General features: G+C 39.4%; 1 pseudogene across 1 annotated transcript; it reads left to right on the top strand.

Moving 5' to 3' along the window:
• Positions 1–3,482: 3,482 nt before the first annotated feature.
• LOC111335806 (uncharacterized) lies at positions 3,483–12,207 on the top strand (annotated as a pseudogene). The gene is made up of 8 exons (XR_015989430.1): positions 3,483–3,820; positions 4,904–5,111; positions 6,157–6,467; positions 7,234–7,373; positions 7,643–7,961; positions 8,214–9,362; positions 9,919–10,186; positions 10,777–12,207. The product of XR_015989430.1 is annotated as an uncharacterized LOC111335806 (transcript).
• The last annotated feature ends 863 nt before the right edge of the window (positions 12,208–13,070 follow it).

Below are 13,070 nucleotides of genomic sequence, written 5' to 3'. Positions count from 1 at the left end.
GTCCGCAAGCTTCCAAGAGGCGGGAAGCCTTTGTTCTCTAAAGTTCGCGGTTAGTATAGATGTAATAGGCTGTGCGAGAATCACTGCATATTCCCTCTAAAGCCAGTTACCGATGTCGTCAGGTCCAGCTGCCTTCCTCGGGTTTAGATTGATTAGAGCGTGTAGGACATCAATTTCCGTAATTAAAGGCATATCGGAGTCCTCCACCACAGTAGGGACAGCGTATAGGGGTTGGTAATGCTTCATGGGTTCTAAGAACACAGCGTTGATGGCGTTAGCTAGTTCAACGTCACTTAGGCGATCGAAACTGTCCCCGCGCTGAAGGTTAGAATGAAGACTTTCAGAAGATGACGCAGGATTCATACCGGCGATTCGTTTAACTGCGCTCCACCACTGCGAGGGCTTGATGTTCTTTAAATTATTCACTTTTCTTGCATAGTATTTACTGCGAAGTGACTTACGCGTGCGGTTGACGTCATTTCGATATCGCCGGTATTGATCCATGTCGCCATTGTGGAAGGCGTGTTGACGGAGCTTAATGAGGTTCTTGAACCGCTCAGTAACCCACGGGGCATCATTCAGGTGAAGTCTGACATGTTTAACCGGCATTAAGTGGTCGAGACCAATTTCGATGAAATCCGTAAACAGCGCCAATTTAGTCGTTTAAGGCCAACAAAACCCATTGTTGGCCTTAAACGACTAAACGGGAATGGTATGACGGGTAACCCAGCAGAATTGCCGAACGTACTAAACGATTTCTTTTCTCCGGTTGGCCAAAAGCTAGCGGCAAATGTACAAGAAAGTAATTATCACTATAACGAATACTTAACAAATATCAATTTCACCACTTCCTTTTTCTTTGAACCAGTCATTTCATCAGATACCGAACTAGAAATCTCGCTTTTACCATTAAACAAGGCTTATGGACTATATTCATGCCCTATTCGTGTTTTGAAATGTGCAAAGAGCATACTTGCTTCACCACTAGCTGAGCCTATCAACCTCTCTGTCCAAAGTGGAAAATATCCTTCCAAGCTAAAACATGCAAAAGTTATCCCGGTATACAAGGGCTACGATGAGACCGACCCTAGCAGCTACCGTCCTATTTCACTACTCTCCGTCTTCAATAAAATCTTTGAAAAAATTATGTACAACCGATTGAAATCATACATCGAATATAATTAACTATTATTTGAAGCCCAGTATGGCTTCGGAGAGAAATTTTCCACTCAGCATGCAATTTTGGACATAGTGAATACAGTGCAAACTAATCATTGGACAAGGAAATGTTCACATGCGGTATTTTTCTCGATTTTAAAAAAGCGTTTGATACTGTCAATCACACTATTCTAGTTGATAAATTGCACCATTATGGTATAAGAGGTATTGAACATGAGTGGTTCTCGTCGTATTTAACTAAGCGAACGCAGACAACGCATATTGATAATGACCATATTTCATCTTAGAAAAACTAGGTTACTGGAGTTCCACAAGGATCTATGTTACGCCCCTTACTTTTCTTGATTTATATTAATGACATTCATTTTTGTAGCAATAAACTTGGCTTTTATCTGTTTGCTGATGACATATATATATATATATATATATATATTATATATGCTGACAAAAACTTGAAATCCCTGGAAACCGTAGTTAATAATTAGCTAAAAAATGTCTGTGATTGGCTTAATGCTAATAAACTAACCATTAACGTGAACAAATCAAATTTTGACGTTTTTAGGCCAGCACAAAAAATAATTAATCATCAGCTATCTATCAGAATTCCGGATAACAACAACAATGGATTCACACTTCTTGAATGCAAAGATTATGTAAAATTTTTGGGTATACTAATTGACAAGAACTTAACCTGGAGGCCTCATATTGATCATATTGCTTCGATGATTGGCAAAATAGTCGGTATAATCGCTAGGCTTAGACATCATGTACCTTTAAATACCCTTCTTCAAATTAACCGTTGGCTGATTTTTCCCTACACGCTCTACGGTATAGCTGCTTTGGGCCAGGCAGCTCAGAGTGATTTAAAAAAGATTCTCACCTTACAAAAGCGTGCACTCCGATTGATTTTCTTCTCCAGCAAAATATCTCATGCTATCCCTCTTTTTATAACTTCGAATATCCTACCCATTAATATGCTCTATTTTAAACCATTTCTGCCATAATGCATGACGTTTCTACTGGCTCTACACCAAGGAATATTCGCGAACTTTTATTAATTCATCTGACGTCCATACATATAACACGCGTTTTTCTTCCACAGAGAGAATTCTTATGTACAGAAATCTAGGTTGCATGTGAAATTTAAGTCTTTATCTGCGTTTGGTACGAGGTTATGAAACTGTTTAAACCCTGACTTGCGTAAGCTCACGAAAAGAGCATTTAAAACGAAAATTCATGAGTTGCTTTTGACTATACTTGGGGTTGAGGACTATTATGTTGACACCCATTCACTAATATTGAAATTCAATACCAATGATTATCGAAAATTATAACTGTAGTACTTCGCTCACATCCGTATATCACAATTCTCTCCTCTCTACTTTTCAGTCTGCTCTACCTGTATTTGATTATTATGTCTTGTTTTAACTCACAAGTAACTTTGTAGTATTTAATTTGTATGACAACTGTACGTATTTTTTAGCTTATAATGTAGTAAACTAATGCATGGCTTATAACCCCAATAATATTGTATTATTACACGACTCGGGCAATCAGAGGACCAATAACTAAAATCAACCAATGAAAATGATCTATTGCCGGTCCAATATTCTCGAAGTATTGGACCGGGCACTGTCCCGAATGGTCCCGAATGGTCCCGAATGATACCACACTTGTGTCCCTTTGAACTTCAGTCGTATAATAAATCTCTCATTAACCAAGCTTGCTCGGGACCGTATTGGAAGAATATCGGCCCTCGGTCTTTTTTTGTACGGACCTCGCTGCGCTCGGTCCGTACTGTCAAGACCGGCTCGGGCCGATATTCTCCCAGTACGACCCTCGCGCTTGGTTAATAAGATATATGTAATGAAATCTCTTTAGTCTATTGTAAAATCTCTTTAGTTTATTGTGGTAATCAAACTCTTTAGCTTGCAATGTGTAGTATTTACTTATTTCTTTCTAATACCCGCCAAGACTAGCTAATGCTATATGCGGGTTGTGTAAATTTGTTTGTAATGTTCTGTAAAATAATAATAAACAACAACAAAAATAGTAAACAAAACAACAAAAACAAGTCAACAACTTCTAAAGCCTTAGACGGATTGTTGGTATATACACGCTTCCTCTTTGATAAACATTGAAAAGACTGGCGTTGAATGTAATCAAGAAAACTTCGTTTTCCGTTGTTTTCTTCATGTACCTGTACCTGTGTTTGGTTTATTCTCCTCGATATTTACTTATGGCGTGATTAGTCACGCTTTGACTGTCAAACAAGCTCAGTTAATGCTCGTCAGAAACAAGATGCGTGACAGTGCACTACTGTAATCAGACACTTGGTGTGTAATGGACTTTGACTGAACGAAGCCCAACATTTGAGGCTTATTTTTTTCCTTTCTCGCAGATTTCCTAGCTTTTAAACATGAAACGGACTAAATTTTGATCATAAACGTTTAACTTATCGGTGTGCAACATGAGTACGTTATCAGACATTGACAAGATCAACGACATCGTGGAGATGGTAACCACAATGGCGTCGCTAAAAATATCGACCAAAGGGCTGAAAACTTTGGACGAAATGAAACAAAAAGTAAAAGAGACACTCCGGTCGTCAAAGAAAAAGTCAAGCTGGACGGCAAAGGAGGTGCGAAATCTAGAATTTTCTTTTAAAACATGGGCTACTATCAGATTCAATTTATGTATAAATTTTCAACACACTAGCGGAATTTATTTCATGTGAATCTTTTCAATAATGGCATCTCGGAAATGAGTAGTACTAGAAGAAGCCTAAGTACCATGGATCAGTGGAAATCGTAGCATTCACTCGATCGCCAATTGTTTCTCTAAGTTCAAACTTAGCAACACGTAGAGTTAATTACAAGGCCGCTCATTACTTATGGATGCTTTCATCAACAATTCTACTGATCACGAGTGTCAGCAAAATGATTTAAAATAAGAAATTGATAAGTTGTGCTCGCACAGTGAAAGATTATCATGCATATTGATGTTTATAATTTGGTAAGTTTGGTTGAGCAACGAACGAGCCTCGACGGTTCAAGTTGAGAGTTACGGCACTTAGAACATCAGGGATTGGTACATTTTGCTCCAATTCTGCCGTCTTTTCCTTGCATCCCGTGATTAAAGTTGGAAAACTTTATAAACCTTGGGAAAATGTTGGCGATTGTATCAGGATTATGTTTTCATATTTTCTTAGAAAAGCTTGCCTAATTTCTGCAAAATATATGACAAAAGACTTATTGTCCAGACTGACATGATGCTTTTCTACGGTGAAAAGATGCCACAATTTTTTTATACTACTCTTAACTGTCACCGAAGAGTTGGATTCTTTTGCCAAAGGTAAATCGTTCGGGAGGATCTTGGCAAGGAATTGCTATGGCTAAACATCAACAGTTTCTTTCGTTTACACAATACATGGATATTTACTTAGGTATTCATGGATAACATAATGCAAACGGTAACCTCTAGATGATTGCATTGCGGCTGTTTTTCCGAGCTTTGACCAGCCTAATGAATGTACGTACACCCTAAATTCAGCTGCACTCAGAACAGGGATGTTTAAGCGCTATAGAGGTGATATTATTGGTAGCAAAGATTTCCGAAATGACTATAAAGCGGTAAAATTAACCAATTAGGCCGAAATTAACCTTTAATTTACCCGGGCGAATGCTGATGCATAGTATTTTATTTACCTTGTGATATTTATCAGGCGTTTTCAGTGTTGACGGAGGCAAAGAAAGAAGACGAGAGAAAACGAGCAACCTTGCTCCATTTCTACGAACACTCGGATCTTTGTTTGAACAAGATGGATGAAAAGGTTCATACCCTTTTCAAAAAGAACATTGGAAACCTCAAGGACAAAATCGCTTCCCACAAAGAAAGTCTTCTGCAAAAAGAGTACATTGTTCTTGTTGCAGGTTTGTCATAAATGAGTAATTAAGTTGATCACTATTCGTTTTAAATTTTAGTTTCGCCAACTTCTTCACCCAATAGACTAAAATTCAAGACTGGATCAAAAAAAAGAATGCTTCATTGAGATATTGTACCAATCCAATGATGGACAGCACGAAGAATAGTTTTGTACGAAAACAATCAGAAAAAGAGTGTTACGAGGATCGAATTATTTTCACTGAATCTGTCACGCAATCCCAGACTTTTCTAGAATTATCTATAATCTGTAATATTCCAGAAACTCCTTTCCTGTGACTCAGCAGTTTCCAAAAATAGTACAACTTGTAATACGCAATAAATAGTAATAGAACATTCTAGATAACTAAAGTAAATGTATAAAAGCTGGCTTGTGAGAAGTACAAAGGAGATTTGCCCGAGGGCTTACCCTCGTGGCTTGCTGATTGAACTTGTGGAAGCTATGATATGACGAGGCTATGACCTTTTGACCTTGCGATATCCGGAGAGAAGAAAGAGAAGAAAAAGACGATAGTCGAGAGAGGAAGAAGATAGAGAATTCAGAGTTTACTATGGAGTCCTCCGGAAGAATTTGTGTACACGGAAAGAAGCTATGAATCAAGAAAGCCAAGCGTTGTGGTCTTCAGTCGGCGGATGTTGGAATTGGAAGTTGATCAAGACGACGAACACTAACACGGCATGAAGGATTGTAAGCCTGCTTTATGAACTACTTAACTTAATCTCTAACCTAAGTAGATTAAACAGTGTAAAACTAATTAAATAATAGTTGAAATGGGTAACTGCTTGTTGTTACATTTTTGTTGCGTGCCATATATCGTACTCGGGAGTTTATTTTTATGTATGCTTTGTTGGCGGACATTTGTTGGTCATTCGTGCACGTAACAAGAGGGGAAACTATGTTTCATTTGGGATTTTTGATGGAAACGACCGGGGAACCAGACTCTTTTGTTCGATTTAAATTTAGTGGAATCGACACATTCTTACCTATGTTGTTTCCCTTCTCGCCCCTTATTTTCACCTTTTTACACTTACCAGGCGAATCAAGCTCAGGAAAGAGCACCTTGTTAAATCTTATCCTTGGAGAGCAGCTTCTTCCTTACTCTGTTCTTAGTACCACATCCACCATTTGTGAACTAAGATATGGAGATACACCAAAGCTGGTGGCACACTTTAAAGACAAAAAACCAGGGGATACCACAAAGACTGTCCGCTTAGAAAAGCCATCCAAAGCCTCCAAGCAAACTTACCTTAAACAGATTTCCACATTTGTCCACCTGAAGACGGACAGGGAAAAGGGTTCAGAGTACGAAAAGGTTGAGTTGTTTTGGCCACACAATCTATTGAAGGTTAGACACGAGCAAGCACAGTTACAAATCGGGGTCTAAGAATTGATTTACAGAAACATAAAGCTCTATTATAAGAATGTTCGTGCATAGATGTATTTACGATATAAACTGTATAATTGCAAGATCTCCAAATAACTGAGATTGACCGAAGGGAAGTTTGAATGTAAATCATTTGCTATTCTGCAGGGTAACTGCTTGTGCTTGCATTTATTTGGAATGTTGCTTGGTTTTTGTAGCTGTTTTGTCACAAGAATTGATTTAATGACTGATTGGTTGTTGACGTCTCAAGTGAATAGTTACACACATCTCTTTTGACGTATCTTAATTTGCTGGAATCACGAATAATTGAGTAACATCGGAATCAAAAAATCAATGTCAAAGAAAGGTCAAACTTAATTCTTATGATAAATTTAGCCTAGGATGTCTAAATGTCAATCAAAACGAACGGACATACGACAAGAGCAATTTTAGATTGACTGTTGACTTTATCTCGCTCTTTGATTGGTCTAGAAAAGTCGTGCGAATTCATCAATCCATCAATCCGTCAATGAGATTCAAAACTAAAATCAATCGCGATTGGCGCAATCGTTGTCCCCCGCAAAGAGTTGTTCGCCCTTTGGCCTGTGAGATGTCTTCCTTTCCTCTGATTGGCTGTTGTGATTACTTTGGTTTTGGTTTTATGACAAACAACCGAAACGTACTCCAGAGAACGATCCTAATTTTCAATACATTACTTGTTGCATCTCATATTTTACATGTCTTTTAGGAAAATGTCGTAATAGTCGACAGTCCAGGAATTGGCGAATCTCGTATAATGGACGACATAGTAAAGAAGTACCTCCCAGAGGCTTTGCATTTATTTACGTCATCAACAGTGAAAACGCCGGTGGAATACAGCGAGACAGGGTAAGGCAATTTAAAATGCCAAATACATTCTTCTTGCCAAAATAGTTAAATTTAGGACCTGCATGGGTATTGCAGAAATGGTATAATTTTTTTAATCCTCTATTTTTGATTTGTGTAAGAGTAATTTAACGAAACTTAACGAACACGATTTTCTCTCGCAGAGCAATAAACGTAAGACATAACCTTCCAAGAAAAGATAACTATTGAACTAGCCCCGCCCAAAAAAAAACAAGTCGACAAGTAGCTAATTTTTGTCTCTTTGTCTTCAGGTAGAAAAACTTATCGAACACGCCAGACAGGTATCCCTTGACAAGCAAAGAGAATCTTCCTCAAACTGTGCTCTGTTTGTTTGCAACAAGTGGGATCAGGTGCCGTCAGAAGATGAAGAAGTGAAGAACTTCATCGTCAGTAAACTCAAAAAGTGCTGGCCTAGTTTAAATCCAGAATCTCAGATAATTTATATGTCAGCAAAAGTTGCAAGTGAAGCCCAGAAGCTTGGAGTGGTCACGGAAGAGTTTGGTGAATTAATGAACGGTATCAAGTCCGGGTGTTAAAAAGTATTGAGGCAAGACTACAGATTCAGTGGAGGTAAATTGTGTTAAATTCATAGCAACGAAATAGTTATTTAAGAAATTGCAAAATTTTCATTCTGATTGGCTGCGAGAAATACACTTCCAGGAAACAAAAAGCATAAGCGAGGTACATGTAATACAATGTAGACAACGTAAACTCTATGCGGAAAAATCCGGCAAACACTCCAGCCGGGCTTTGCATAGATAAATATAGTGACGAAGCATGAAAGACAATTGAAAAAGATTGAGTTTATGGCTTTATTCTTAGGTGGCTCGACTATCTTCTCACACGTATGGCCGTCCACACGAAAGCGTTCGTTCCTAATTCGTCCTAAGACCGTAAAGATGTGATCAGTAGGATGATGTTCATCACTGCCCGTCTTGAAAGTATTGGGAGGCAGCAAGGCACATTAAGCAAAGAGCTGCAGACGTTCCTCGAAAACAAGACAGACAAAGCTGTGAGTACATTGTCCAAATATCTCAAGTCTGCTGACGTTATAGAGAAGTTTACTTCCTGGACGTCCAACGATGTTCCAAACACTGAAGCAAGTTAGGAGGTGACCAAGAACTACATCCAAAAGGCGCTGAATAAGCGACTTCATGAGACGATTGAGGAATGGGAAGAAAAGAACCAAGTCTTTTCCAAGGCTCGTTCCTCTTTGATTGAATACTTTCAGCAGAGGTTCAACTACGTCGAGGGTCAACTTCGAACGCTGGAGGGCTTCGTCTTAGCAGGAGGTGGTACCAACTCAGCAAGCGATCCCCTAGCATCAGACGATTTTAGCGTCGCCGAAAAAGTCGTCATTGGGGTCACAAGTCCAATCTGGGTTTCAGTCGGTCTGGTTGTCCTAGTGGTCAGTGTCCCATTCGTTGGCGCCATAGCTATTAAAGAGAAGTTGGAAGACTGGAGTAAAACAAGGAACTACGACAAAGACAAGCGCGCCTTCATGGCGAAAACTTCTGAAGAATATCTAAGGGGAGCAGCGGAAGAACAGCAGCTACAGTCGTTCGTGAAGGAACAGCTTAAAGAAGCCCAGGGTTTTCTGAAACAGGTCTTAGATCGGATCCCTCAGCTCATAGAGGAGGACAAAATGTTGTGTCAACAATTGAGAGATGAGAGTCGTTGTAAGAAAGATATAGAAATGTTCTACAAGCCGTTACACGAGGAAAGTGTGAAATTAAGAAAGGAGATGGCCCTATTTGGCATCAAAGAGGTCCGCACCATGGACATCAGTTGCGACGATTTGGAATGGCAAGATGATGCACCTCTCGGAAGAGGAGCGTTTGCTGCTGTTTATCGGGGAATATTAGAGATTCAAGGAGAAGCGCAACCCGTAAGTGTGGCTGTGAAAGTGTGGAACGAAGAGCTTAACGGCGCTACAGCTATTGGCTTCCATTCTGAAGCAGAGACGCTAAGGTTGGTCATTCGTCATTGTTTCACCTTGAAACTGTATATTTTCGAAAAACATTATCAGCCAAATGTGTCAGGATGCACGTGATACCCTTCGGCTGGTATCTAATGAGATATTTTCCTTATTACCTTATTCCCCCATATTTAAGGAGCTTATCGTGGTTGTGTGGTATCAAATGGGAAAGAAGAGTTAAAAGAAAAATCCAAAATAAGATAAGAGTAACAAAATGAAATCTAGACAAGTTTAAAGGTTCACCACGAAAGCAATTAGAAATGTTCTTTCAGTGACACATATCTTCGTCCATTTCGTGAACAGACCATTAATGGTTGTCCACTCTTTAGTCCATAGCAGTGACTAGCATCTAATTCATCCTTACATCATCACCGATTTATCAAATATTAAGATCATAAGAAGAAAGGAGATTACTTCCACTGAACAACGTTCTGATTATTGAACAATTTCGTCTTTTCAGTATCACGGTAAATGTATAGATAACAGTACGAGAATGTACATGGTGATGCAAGAGTGTGAAGGGCTAACACATGTGTTATCTTTGTGCAGGAAACTCAATTACCCCTCAATTGTAAAGTTCTATGGAGCAGCACTGCGCAAGGAAGGAAATCAGCTGAGAGCAATTCTTGTTATGGAGCTCTGCAAGGGAAACCTGTTGAAACACATATTTCAGGATAGAAGCAATGTACCTGATCAGTCATCAACAGCAACTGCTGCGAAGATTGTGATCGGATGGGCAAAAGACATTGCCGATGCTCTGGATTACATTCACCAACAAGGTATTGTTCACAGAGATCTCAAGCTGGAAAACGCATTGGTAAGTTAAAAATAATGAGTACTGGCACGTGGAAACGTTTTATATGTTTAATCGGATTAGTTTTTAGAAACTCGTTTCGCATCTCATCGAGTCCTATTTTGCCTGCCTTTATTCAGTTTTCCAGTTATGTTAAACTTTTCCCTTTTCAGTCTGCCTTGCCATCGCTCCTTTAAGAGGTCCCCTCTATACTGAGTTCTACCTCAAGAACCCTCTATCCATGTAATCCCTCGGTTTCTACACGGCATAGGCGTTATTATTATTATCATTTTTTTTGCTGGAAATCACGAATAACCACAGGCGGCCCAAGCGTGCTGTGTGTGACTTTGGGATGTAAAGTGCATTGATGGCAATAACTAACATATTAAGATCGAATTTCAAGCGTACGTGTGGGCCGTTAAAAAAGGACAAATATGAAAAATTATTATCTATTACTTTACGGCCTTCCCTGATGACTACCTCTTTCTGAATATGGTTTGACTTTGCAACAGTCAAAATCTTTTTGACTATTTCTAATTAACCTTGGTAGTTTCCATGAAGTTTACCTTAAAAAGATAGACGATTTTATTAGATGCTTTGCTATCCTTCCACAGCTGTCGCAAGGAAATTTAGCCAAAGTCGCCGATGTCGGAGTTTCCAAAGAAGCAAAAGCGATCACGAGTACCATGACGGGAACTCGCATGTATCTCGCTCCAGAAGTAATCATGTCCAAAATGTACGATTACAAGGCGGACGTGTACAGCTTTGGTATAATGCTCTGGGAGATGTGGTATGGTAGGAGAGCCCTTTCTGATGTGGGAGGAGATATAGATGAGTTTTTTGAAAAAGTGGCTGAGGGTGCAAGACCTTTTCACGTTAAAGGCTTTAACAAGCCTCCAGCTAGCTTGCATGATCAGATGCAGCGTTGCTGGCAAGAAAAACTTGATAGTCGACCAGATGCAGCAAAGTGTCACAAGGAGTTGAGTGAGCTCCATAAGAAGGTTACTGTTCCATCTTTGTAAACTCTGTTTATCAACCAACCACCTCAACTGTAGTTGCCTCTTAAATGGAGACTGTTGTGGAGGAAAAGCGATTGACAGTGCTTTGAGGTAACTCTCATGATTGTTATAAAGGATGGAACAGCCTCACCTGCGCCAGTTTTCCCGTCTCAAACTTGATTCATAGATCATAGAGACTTATCTTGCTCTTAATCAGTGCTGATGTTAAGGGCTTCGATCTTCGTGCTAGTGGTTTCCTTGCGGTTTCGCCCACTGCCATTCATCACGATCAGTGTCATTTGAGATGACTCACAAAAGCCTTTTTAAAAAGCATGGTCCAGTCATTGACTCGTAATATGGTAATTAAAGTAAACATCATTACAATAGCTTCAATGATCGAGCAGATTTCGTTTACTTAGAGCTGGTTAACATGTGCATTAGTATCTTTAGAGTTTATTCTTTTGGCTTTTGACAAGCAGTTAGTGTGTTTCAAATTTGAACGAAGAGCAACAAGAATACTCTGTTGTTCTGTCAGCTGGTATGAAACCTTTAGCCGGTCGAAGAATTCAGAGTTAGTTTTACCATTTGGTGTAAGACGCTTGTAGTCGTTTATTCCTAGCAGATTTCGTATAGGGTATTCTGTGATCTAAGTATATGCATGAAATAAAATACTTTAAGGTCAAAATTTATCTACGTTCTCCATACACAATCGCAGAAATAATAGAGTTCAAGTATCACAAGTAATGCAACGATCCTCGTCGATGAGCTGCAATTTAAGTGATTGCAGAAAAGAAACTTGAAAAATTTTCAAACCTCAACGGATTTTGAACCCTTGCCACCCAGACACTAGTTGGGCGCCACTACCAACTGTGCTACGAAGCCACTCGTTAGTAACGGGAAGACTGTCTGCAATTTCTTAAATTGCAGTTCACTGCGAGGATCGTGTTTTTCCTAATTTTCATTTGCATTTCAATTCAGTTCCCAGATAGATAGAGCTTTTTTATATACCATCATATATTAAAGACAGCCAACACGCTCTTCAAATTTTTTGAGACTTTAATTTCCTTGGCCAAAACAAACTTCTTTTCACCATGGATATTACGTCTCTTTACACTGTCATTCCTAATGGCGAAGGCCTTCTGGCCCTTAAACATTTTTTTGATCAACGTACTGATAAGGAACCTAAATCTGAAACACTACTACGCTTAGCCGAACTAGTGCTCACACTCAATTGTTTTTCATTCGGAAACAACTTCTTCAAACAAACCATTGGTGTAGCCATGGGTAGCAAAATGGGACCTAGCTATGCCAATCTTTTTGTAGGTTTTGTCGAACATCAATTTTTCAGCCAATACAACGGGTCCAAACCTGAACTATACGGTCGCTACATCGACGACTGTATCGGCGCTACCTCCTCTACCAGAGAGGAGCTCACTCAATTCATAACGGCAGTCAATTATTTTCACCCGGCTCTGAAATATACCCAGGAAATTTCTGACAATTCGTTCTCCTTTTTAGACATCAAAGTTTCGACTAGTGTGTATTACAAACCTACAGACTCGCATAATTACTTGTTATATTCGTCTTCGCATCCATCTCACGTTAAGAATTCCATTCCTTTTTCTCAGTTTCTAAGACTTGGTCGTTTATGCAGTGATGACTCTGATTTCCGCCACAAATCAGAGCCAATGTGCCAATTTTTCGATAAACGTGGTTACCCTGTTTCTGTCGTTCAAGTGGGTTACCACCGCCCCCAACTTATTGATCGACATTCAGCACTACAAACGTCGCATAAGGAAGATTCCGACCGCATTCCATTCACTCTCACGTTTCACCCTCACAACCACTCAGTTAAATCCATCATTCTTAAAAACTTTAAATTACTTCAAAACGATCCAGAGACAAGCACT

This window comes from Stylophora pistillata, chromosome 7 (genome assembly GCF_964205215.1).
Source record: "Stylophora pistillata chromosome 7, jaStyPist1.2, whole genome shotgun sequence".
NCBI classification, from domain to species: domain Eukaryota; kingdom Metazoa; phylum Cnidaria; class Anthozoa; order Scleractinia; family Pocilloporidae; genus Stylophora; species Stylophora pistillata.
This window is presented reverse-complemented; position numbering and strand designations above follow the sequence as displayed.